We start from the raw sequence: 11,059 nt of genomic DNA, 5'->3' as shown, positions 1-11,059 counted from the left end.
AGGGCCGCAGCCGCACACGCCGGGCGGCGGGGAAAGTTGTGCGGGGGGAGCCGGGGTGTTATTTAACGTAAACAAGTCGGAGGGCAGCTCAGGAAATTAGCAAACAATGACACCGGGGGGCCCGAGCCCTCCTCGGGGCGCCTCCGGGGCTGAACTGGGGCGGCCGCGGACCTGCCTGGCCATCAGGCCGAGCGTGGACCATCGAATCTGAGATTTGCTGTTTTTGTTTTCTGGGGTCTTTCCCCTTCCCCCCTCCCAGAGAAGGAGGAAAAAGGATGACCGTTGTTGTTCTTGTTAAGAAGGAGAAAGAAGCTCACGCCGTGTCCTAGCCCAAGGCGGAATTGTTGACATCCAACATCTCTAGCTAGCTGATTTGGGTTGGAAAGGTGTTTTAGACTAGATCACGTAGCAGTCAGATAAGTGTCCTCTAAAACAAAAAAAGGAAGAAAAGAAAATCCAAATAGTTCCTGACGAATTAACAGGTGTACACCACACTCTCGGGGTTTGTATTTGGTCAGGGAGGGGAAAGTGGAATACAGTCTTGTCTGTGTTCAGTTACTTGTTAAGAGTCTTTATCTTCCTGATTTGACTTTTTTTTTTTTTTTTAATGATAACTCAAGGTAAGAGCCATCGTGAAAATATATCTCAAAATGCATTGTCATCTTTAATTAGGGGCAGGTGACTTTGTTCATTGTAATGTCACAAGTCCTCATATTGAGTTTAGACTCGCTCTGTTTAAATGTCGTCTTTTAATCAAGTTGAGGTCAAAGCCACACCACAGAACCTGTCCACTTTTCCTCTGTCGTTTTCCCTAGCATTGGCATCAGGGTAGAAACTCTTCAACGACCTGCAAAAGTCACTTGTAAACTGATGAAAATTAGTGAAAAATCGTGGACAATTACAAGTAATCGAATTTTTCAAACTGAGCTAAGCTAGCTAAGATGTTAATTTGGTTCGTCTGAAAACAGTTTGATGATAGGCATTTTGAAGATTCATTCTTATCTGCCTCCCCTAATTTAGTTTGGACACTGTTTAATGAAAGAGGCCTGAAATAGTTTCACGCATTCAAAATACTTGGCTCTTCCCACTTTCTGAGTAAATTTTTTTTTTCCACATCCGTGTTGATTACTCAGTTACTTGGACTTTTAAAAGTCTCTGTCTGGGTGACTGCCCTGATGGTGCTATCTGATTCATTCAGGAATGTAGGCTGCTTTCTTATTGATGACCTCAGAGAACTTAACTGCTTTATCTTAAAAGTGAGAGTAGTTTTGTTGACTTGGTCCTGGGAGATCTAAGGTCAGAGGAAGGGGAGTAGGTGTTAAGGAGGAACCTCTGTCTTCATGCCTAAGTGACCCTACTTTTCAAAAATAGAAGCCAAAGTGCAGTAGCCTCCATAGAGAAGCTTGTAAAATATTGTATTTTAAACTTTGACTGACATAGCAAGTTTTTCCTTCTTTTTCTTTTTCTTTTTTTTTTTTTTTAATTATAGGTCTGATTCTTCTCTCTCTCTGCAGGTGCAGTTTTAGAAAATAAACTGTTGCATATTAAATAAAGTGCAGTAGCTGAAAGTGAAAGAGTCACTTGTGTGAAAGATGAAAATCTTGCTTTCTTATCCAAATCATACTACATTTGAAATAACAAATCAGTATTTTTCATGTGTGCTTGCCTTTAAGCTGCTTAAAGGCTGAGATTTTCTGGGTAAACTGAGAAAACTAGAGTGCTGGCTAACTTTAAAGCATACTGTTGATACACTGGTGAAAATGGGTTGTGAAGAGATATTTGGAACCCTCTCCTGCTCTATGATTGGGCAAACGTTACTTGCCACCTCAAATAAAAAAAAAAAAAAACCTAAAAATTGGCATCTGTGGGCATAATTTACCGTGAAAATGGTGTGATCAAGCAAAGCTGTCTTCTGAAGCCAAAGTAATCTTTCAAGTTTGCATACTCCAGAATAAGCAAAGTTTTAGGAATTACTATCGACTACAAATTCTGTGATTAATTCAGTTCTCAAAAAGTTTATTTATAAATTATAGATTATACATAATAAATAGAATGAGATTCTAGACTTGACTGCTTATTCCTATCTTGAGGTCATTAGGATTCTAATTTTTGGTTGTTTTCTCATGCCAGATTATCACCATGAGGTGTATAAGATCCCAGAATTCAGCAACGATGTTAATGGGGAGGCCAAAGAGACACAACCCATTTTTTTAGGTAGGTTCCTATGTCAATTAATTTCTCAGCAAAACATCGTGGCCATTTGCAATTAGGGGGAAAAAGGAAATTGTTCAGGAACGGGAAATGTCTGCCATTGCTTAATGTATGACATTCTTTTCAAGACCTTTTATTTTACAGATTGCCAATATATCCCTTATTAACATTGCTAAAAGTTGTAATTTCAGACATAAATGTTTATTAGTGTCTACACACAGTGCTAATTATCACTCACTCACAGAGCCAGATGCTGACTGTGCAGTTTTGTGGCTCTGCGCTCACCCCATTTACATTGCATATTCGCTGGCATGCTTCACTGGCAATAGTTTGTGTAATTGGGGTATTACATCTTTGACATCTGGATAACAGAAATTCAATTTCCAGGAAGCGGCTATTTGTTTGGTTTTGCTTCTGCCTTGGGTGGGATAGAGGATTAATGTGCTGTCTTATTATAATGTCCCTTCACCTCTGTGGCCCAGTTGCTAATCCTGCCATGACAAAATTAAATTAAATCTACAGTCAAAAAGCATAAGGAAAATAAAAGTGTGATTGTCTGCCTAACCAGCTCTTGATAGTGCTAGTTATCATCAAAGAGCTCCTCATTTTCCTGGCTTTGTGCCCCTTTCACACCAGCATTTTGGGGCAGGGGGAACAGCATGCTTTCCTCTTACCATCCTTGTTCCCAGCTCACGTCAGGGACGAGCAGAGCTAAAGCAGCATCTCCGAGACTTTCCAGCAAGTGTAGCTGCATGATGGGTAGGTAGGTAGCCACAAACATTGCCACCTTTCCCATGTGCAGTGTTGGCGCACACGCTGTACAGGAAAGGCTTTGGATGTGCAGTTTTTTATTTGCACACCATCAGCCAAAAATGCAACCATGTAGGATTTTGCCTCTAAGAGTGAAGTACCCATAAGATCAGAGTGGAGAGTAGATGGTGTGGCCTTTGGCTTCCACCTTGCCCATCTTGGACCTCTGCAATCCCAGGTAGCAGGGTGAGGGCCCAGCACTGCATAGCAAGGAAGCAGAACATGAGAGGGGTCAGAGCAAGAGCGATTACAATCAAAGCCACAATTACCCCATCAAAGGGGACTTCAGGTAGCAGGACTGCTGCCCAGACCCAGTGTGGGTCAGCCTTCAAACGAAGCTCTCACCAGGATCTCCCTGGTTTTGCTTTGAGGGATAAAAAGGGTGGGTCGGGATGCATTGGGAAGAAGTCAAATATTAATATATACTTTAAGAGGAAAACTAGGAGGGAAATGTCAGCATTTCTTACATGAGCGTTCATTAATGGCACATGGATCTTTTTGCTGAGGGAAAGAATATCACTGGTGCCAGCACTGCTCCCAGTACCCGTTTACTGTTAAAGAGAGCTAGGAGCCAGAAGGTTAATAATCAAGTGAAATGCTGTGGCCCAGAAAGAGAATATTCTTGGATTTCAGTCTTTCCAGTCCCCTAAACTTGGTCAGTTGGAATTCTGTTTTTTTTTTTTTTTTAGACAGAGTTTCGCTCTTATTCTCCAGGCTGGAGTACAATGGCATGATCTCGGCTCACTACAGCCCCTGCCTTCCAGGTTCAAGCCATTCTCCTGCCTCAGCCTCCCAAGTAGCTGGGATTACAGGCGCCCGCCACCACACCTGGCTAATTTTTTGTATTTTTAGTAGAGACAGAGGTTCACCATGTTGGCCAGGCTGGTCTCGAACTCCTGACCTCAGGTGATCCACCCACCTTGGCCTCCCAAAGTACTGGGATTACAGGCGTGAGCCACCGCGCCTGGCTGGTCAGTTGGAATTCTGTATTATCAAAGTACACTCTATAAGCCATTTGAAATAACGAATTTGCCCTTTAGTAGAAAATTTACGTTCACCATACAAATGGAACATCATGTCCTTGATTTAGTTCTTCTCCAGCAAGGCAGGCTTTCCCGCGCTTTCTGCTGTGTACTAGAAAAGTGGTAAGGTCACTATGAGGGAAGTGAATTGTAAGGATAAGAGAGGGGAAGCTGAAGAGCAACAGGATGCTAGTGCCCAGGATTCAGTAAGCTGGAAACTCCCAAAGATGATAGATGTTGTTGATTTTCTTCTTCCTGGTCCGAGTTGAGGAAGATACAAGAATTCCAATGAAAGACCAGGCTTGAAATAGATACACTTTCAAAGTGGTTGCTCAAGAAGGCCTTCAATATCAAGAGACAAAAGATTGAACAGCCTGGGAGTGTGCTGTGGGTTATTCTCAATCTTTTGTTCATTCTGAGGTCACGATGTAGTTGGTTCCCAAATAACATTTTTATTTTGTGATCTCTAGGTCAGTTAGGAAAAAAATAACAGAAATTGTCACAGAAACATGATTTCTGGAACAAATGAGAATAGTTACCGATGGCATCCGGAAGTAGGAATTTTTTTGTTGACAGTGTTATAGTTTATATTTTTACAGTTACACTTTTCAAAACATAGATTTAAATATTTCAATTATGTTTACTTTATAAATTGCTAAAGCCTGTCCATAAAGATGTCGAATTCTATGGGAAGCTTATGACATCCAAGGGGTTTTGGTACCAAAATACTAGAACTCTTTCCCCTGTAACAAAGTACTGACACACTGTCCCAGGGATATTCTATAGGATTTTCTACATTCAAACATATGTGTTCCCTTTAGTACTATCTGCATCTATAAGATCAAAGGTTATGTCCCAGGTGAAAAAGACTCTTCCAGAATGTGGCAGAGTTTCCCACATCAGGTCTCCTTCTGTGGAACGTTTTTAGGCTGTTAAGGAACATAGTGCATCTCACATGGTCGGGTAGCTCAGTAGTGTAAATGGCTTGGCCGAGTGCTTTAGGAATTACATATTTTTAATTGGATAATAGGGTCAGAAGACGTTACTTTACCCTGTGGACATTGACTTTCTCAAGCTGGCTGTGATGGGACTACAATGAAGATTTAAGCACTGTTTGAAGGAAAACGGTTCCGTTAATTCACCCAGTGTCTTTATGAGAAAATACTCCGAACTCAGCACTTTTCTGGCATGGGAGTGAGGTCAGAGATAGTCACAGAAATGGATAGGACAGGGACCTTGTTCTCGGAGATTCAGATCCAGTTGGAGAGGAGACAGGACAAATTCAGGAAAGAGGGTGCAGTATTCAGCAATCGTAAGAGCTACAGTTGTTTAAGCACTTACTGTGTGCAAGGCAGCACACTGAGCACTTTGCATGAAAGACCTGAGTGGCTCTTTGCAGAATATCTGTACGAGTTATCGTCATCCCCATTTTGTAGATGAGCCTAGAGATGTCAAGGTGACCTGCCCAAGGTCTCGCAAGTAGGAAGTGCCACAGGTCAGGTGGGGTTCCAGTGCAGGTCTGCCTGAGCTTTGAACACTGCACTTAACCGCCCCCCTGTCAACAGTAATTAAATGACAAATGTGAATGGTCAGGGCAACAGCAAATGCAGAGTTGGAAGGGGTAGAGGGGAGGGCTCTGCGAAGCAGAGATGTTGAACTACAGGAAAGATTCGCTCCTGTATTTCTCCTCCCTGGAGAAGATTCCAGGTGGGAAGGGTGAGGGAGCCAGCAGTAAGCATCATTATAGCTTGACCATGAGTGTTACACCTTATGGTTTAGAAAGTTCTTTCACATCTGTTTTCTCGGGATTTTTACCATATACCTGTGGGGTACTTAGGGTAGATATAATGATTCCTATAATGTTGGGAACCAAAGCTCAGTTACCTGACCTGCTCATTAATAGCAGAGACCAGAGTAAACCTAGGCCTCCTCTCAAAGATCTTTCCCCTCTGCCCTGTGGAGCCAGGCAAAGCCAAGGCTCATGGAGGAGGCCTTAGCTGCTAGCAGGGCACTTATAGAAGGATTTTAATGAGACAATTAATTTATTATTCATAGCACTAATACAAATATAAAATGAAGTTTCTTTTCACACATTGGATTTTGGGTTGCATTTATCATAGTATGTACATTTGAAACATATTTGTCAGGTGTTCAGTCTCATTCATTCATTCATTCAACAGAAATTCATTGTGCTCCGTTTTCATCCATGCCAAGCCCTGTTCTAGTTACTCTTTTTAGTATTCAGTTCAGTTATTCAGCTTTCCATAGATGAAGCACACAATGTGGCTGCCATGCCAGGTGAGCAGGATCGACGTCTCTGAAACTCTGAAATCTCTTTTCAATGGCTTTCTTGATGACAGCTGCCCCCACTAGAGTCCCCAGAATCTCCCCAAAGAGGACACACTGGAAAACTTCCTGTGCACTTTTACAAGTTAGAGAGTTATCTCCCAGCCACGACATCGTTCTCCTCCCTGGAGGACTGGGCAGGTCTGTTTGTAAGATGGAGGAGGTCTTCACCTGGAGTCAGGTGGCCTGGGTCCCACCCTGGTTCTTGGTTGGTTTCAAAAGGCTTAGGAGCTGAGTCTCTGCTCCCAAGAGGAAGAACGGTCTAGTGTGTCACCATATCTGGGGCAGGAGTTGCAACCTTAGGGGAAATGAAGGGCCAAGGGGGAAAAGTAGAACCCCGAAATCCCAGTATTTGGAAGCAAGTGCTTCCCCACTCTGTTCCTCCCCGTAAAAGCTCCACCTTCAGCACCCTGGCCCCACTGCGTCCTTGTGTCCCTGTGCTCTTTCATGTCAGTCCTCTCCTTTTTTGGTGGTGGAATGAACAGGACAGACAACCTGGAGTGTCTCTTGGGGTTAAGTATGTGGCCAGTAATAGTGTCATTTACCCAGAGCTTGCTGTGTGCCAGGCACTATGTAAAGGACTTTGTAAATGTTATCCCATCAATTGTCCCAAGAAACGTGTTGTTTTTCCCTCTTGATAGATGAAGAATTTGAGGAGTTCACAGAGTTACTCAGTGCCAGAGCCAGGATGCAAGCCAGGGTCTGCCTGTCTCCAAAGCAAGCCCTTAACTGCATGGCAGGCTTTGTTCAAACGCGCTCCCAAGCGGAACCCCCAGCGTGTCCAGCAGATCAAAGGGGAGCAGAGCTGCTTGAAGTAAGGTCGAGGAGACCCAGAGCACCTTATGTGCGTTCCACATTCCTCTGTGGGCCTTTGCAGAATGTTAGGGCACCCCCAGTCACTATTTTAAAACCCCTGGTCTAGACTGTTCCCAAGGCTTCATACAGCACCTGATATGTCTGATTATACTGTAGGACCGAAAAATGGCTTCAAAAACAATTGCAAGCAAAGTCAAAGTTTGGAGAGCCTGTTGAGGAGACTTAAATACCGATAGCTTCTTTCAATTTATGTGCACATATACATGTGTTTCAGTAGCTGTGGATGCAGAACTTTGTCGTTCTCATGTATGACTTGTTGCCTGAAGCCTGGGAGGCATTTGTATTTAGGCCATACGGGCACCCCATTTCTCATTTAGTTTCTATTGCAGCTACACTGTGAGGTTGGTGTTGGGTGGCCTCATGGTTTACAAATGGGAACCCCAACTCAGAGGTGAAAGTGATTTGCCCAAGGCTACATGGTCATTAGTAGCTGACCACACTTTCCAGTTGGGTCTCCTGACATCCACTTCTGAGCTCTTCACCTTGTCAGAGCTGCCACAACTCCTTGCTCCAATCTGCTCACATGGGCTGATCTCAATACATAACTTCTCATCCCCTCTCCTGCTTAGAGACTTCAGCTGCCTTGTCATGGGTTCTAGAATCAAGGCAAAGCCCTTCACTGAGTGTTTAGTATGCGTAGTGTGAGCCGACCACATCTACATCTCCCTGTCTCCAGCTTTCATGCAACCACCTTCCGCTGAGCCAGCCGGCTTCCTAAAGCAGGACTTCCAGGTGCAGAGGGGGCTCCACAGAGAGAAGGAATGGGGTGGCCAGGAGCTGCAGCCTGGGAAAGCCCCTCCTGCTGGGAAGAAAGGAGCTAGGGCTTGTTTACTATCTCCCGTGTATGCTGGGCACTTCCGAACTTTATCTCATTTAACACTGAGACCAGCTCTGAGAAGGTGTTGTCATTTCTACTTTTATATGAGAAAAATGGGCCTTTAGAATTGTTAATGTATGTAAGGTCATAGAGCTAGGAGACAAGAGCCTGGATCTGGAATTTGGACATGGCCTGGCCGCAGTCTTTCCACTGTAACACGCTGCCGTGGAGGAGTGAACCCTGCTCTCCCCCTCGTTCAGTTCGCTGTCTGTTCCTAAACCACCTTTCCAGCCTTCTCTTGCTCTTCACCCTCACTGAAAACATGTGCTGTTGTCAAACCGGCCACATCATTCCCTCCTTAAAGCACCTTCCCGTTCTCATCTCCGCCGTTTCACAGTGGCTGCTTCTCCATCCATGCCTTACCCCATTTCCAAACTCCTTCCCCTAAAATCCTGTCTCTCCCATCGGTTTTTAAAGCCCAGTTCAAATATTACCTTGGCCTGTAAGCCTTCTCAGTTTACATAGCATAGTAGAGAGAAGTCGGATTTAGAGTCAGAAAACCTTGCTTCAAATCTCAGGCTCCAGCTGTGACACCTTGGATAACACTCTTGAGGGCTTTCCTCATCTTCTATAATAGAAGAATAATGTTGGCCCTCCTGGCACACATGGGAAATCCTGTATGGTAAAATGCTTTTTCAAACTGAAAAACACTGTTTGTGTTTTTATTACCCCATTCTTCCTCCTTCTCCCAGATTTAGGAATTACCTTTTATTTTATTTTATTTTTTTGAGACAGAGTCTCGCTGTGTCACCCAGGCTGGAGTGCAGTGGCGCCATCTCGGCTCACTGCAAGCCCCATCTCCCGGGTTCACGCCATTCTCCTGCCTCAGCCTCCCGAATATCTGGGACTACAGGTGCCCGCCACCACCCCCAGCTAATGTGTTTGTATTTTTAGTAGAGACGAGTTTCACCGTGTTAGCTAGGATGGTCTCGATCTCCTGACCTCATGATCCGCCCGCCTCGGCCTCCCAAAGTGCTGGGATGACAGGCGTGAGCCACCGCACCCGGCCTAGAAGTTATCTTTTCTTCCTATACTTGGGCACTAAGTAGTAACAGTACTCTTCTCTGGCACTCACCGTGTGATGCCTAATATTTACTTATTTTTGTGTGTGGCTTCATTGTGCTCAAGTCACCCAGCAGATCCTCCCCCGAACCTTAACAGCTGCCGCATTGAAATGGAGTTGTTTATTTGCAGGACTCTTCTAATCGCTCCTAATGTAAATTGTCAGATCCTAGAGGGCAAGTGTGACCTGAATTCATTTTGGATCCTTTGAGAACCTAGCACAATGCTGTATCCGTAATAGGTACTCTGCTGATAGGTCTTCAGATATGTGATTTACATGCATGAATATATTGGACACTGTCGTTAGGACTCTGAAGATTTATTGTAAAGTATACTGCTATATTGAGATTTTAGAGACATTTAGTGAGCCAAACTAAAAGATGCCTCATTTAACTTTAAGTTTCTGTAACATACTAGAGTAGAAATTTGGGATTTCTGATGTTGATTTGTGAGATACAACTTCTTTTTTCAAATCTAAAAGAGACCGAAAAGGAGAACTCACATGTGAAAGCCAGTGACATGTTGGAAACCAAAATTGGAAAATCACCTTTGTTCTACTTGTTCCTTATTCTGCTCTAACACAGGTACAGCTTTAGAAAGGTGCTTAAGGTAGCACTGGCCCGTCTGTAAACCGATGTTGACATTGTTGACTTCTCAGATTCCACATGAAGCAAGCTTTTCTACCTTAATTTAAGGACATACAGCCATGTATTAAAGATCACACCAACCAACCTTGGTGCCTGTCAGGTTTCTGAGGGAGTTGGGCCCCTGCACACAGCCGCCCAAGTTGTACCTGCCCAAGGGGGCCCTGTGAGGGGCCAGTGGGGCTAACATGCAGCCTGCAGCTGCTTGCCACGGCCCGCGTGGGGGCAGCAGCTGTCCTGAAGAAAAACCACCTCTTTCTGTTTCTCAGGAAGGCTCGTTGTGGTTCAGCAACGGTCCTGTAAATTAAAAGTGTAACATATTGTGGTCTTTTACTTTTCTTACACTGGTCATGACCAAATCATTGAAAAAAAATAATAATGAAGTCATGAAGGGTAGAATCTAAGGAAACGTGTTGACAATTCAGCCTCTCTGTGATTTTATTTTCGGAGGAAAATCATATAGCCGTCTATACGGTGAAACAAGGATTTTGAACCAGTGTGTTCTGCATCTCAAAGTTAAAAATAGACCTGGGATGTTGGCGCAGGAAGTCTGTTTTCCTTACAAGTAGCAGATTATCGGAGAGAAAGTGACCCGGACAGCAGTGCCCCAGCAATAGCAGGGGAGTGGGGCTGGCGAAGGGCAGAAACCTGAACCTGCAGCCATTGCGATCCACATGGTGCCTTTCGGTTCCTGAGAGTATTGTGTGCAACTTGGGCTGCCCCTCTGCCTGAAGTTCTTTTCCATTTTTCAGAGACAGGGTCTCACTCTGTTGCCCTGGCTGGAGTGCATGGCATGATCATAGCTCACTGAAGCCTCCAACTCCTGGGCTCAAGCTACTCAGCCTTCCAAGTACCTGGGACTTCAGGCATGTACCACCATGCCCAGCTAATTTTTTTATTTTTTGTAGAGACAGCGTCTCCCTCTGTTGCCCTGGTTGGTCTTGAACTCCTGGCCTCAAGCGATCCTCCAGCCTTGGCCTCCCACAGTGCTGGGATTGTAGGTGTGATGCTTGAAATTATTTGTCATCTAAGTGCACCCAAACTCCCTAGCATGACAGCTGAGACCCTGCATGAACTGCCCCCGTCTACTTCTTCCAGCTGATTCCTGACACTCCCCTCTTGCCTCCATGTACAGCAGCCGTACCAGACCACTTTTCATTCCTGCAGCAGCTCTCCTTCCTTACATTTCAGACTGTGTACTTCCTCACTTC

The 11,059-nt window shown here is 44.5% G+C and overlaps 1 protein-coding gene across 1 annotated transcript in view; it reads left to right on the top strand.

The window, feature by feature from the left end:
- Positions 1-158: 158 nt before the first annotated feature.
- BEND7 (BEN domain containing 7) overlaps positions 159-11,059 on the top strand; it is an 83,139-nt gene continuing 72,238 nt past the window's right edge. The window contains exons 1-2 of the mRNA XM_011934237.1: positions 159-386; positions 2,131-2,214. The gene's annotated coding sequence lies outside the window, so the exon portion shown is untranslated. The remainder of the gene's footprint in view (positions 387-2,130; positions 2,215-11,059) is intronic.

Source organism: Colobus angolensis, unplaced genomic scaffold (genome assembly GCF_000951035.1).
Source record: "Colobus angolensis palliatus isolate OR3802 unplaced genomic scaffold, Cang.pa_1.0 Scaffold133, whole genome shotgun sequence".
Taxonomy (NCBI): domain Eukaryota; kingdom Metazoa; phylum Chordata; class Mammalia; order Primates; family Cercopithecidae; genus Colobus; species Colobus angolensis.
Note: the sequence above shows the minus strand (reverse complement) of the source record. Positions and strands in the feature narration are given on the sequence as shown.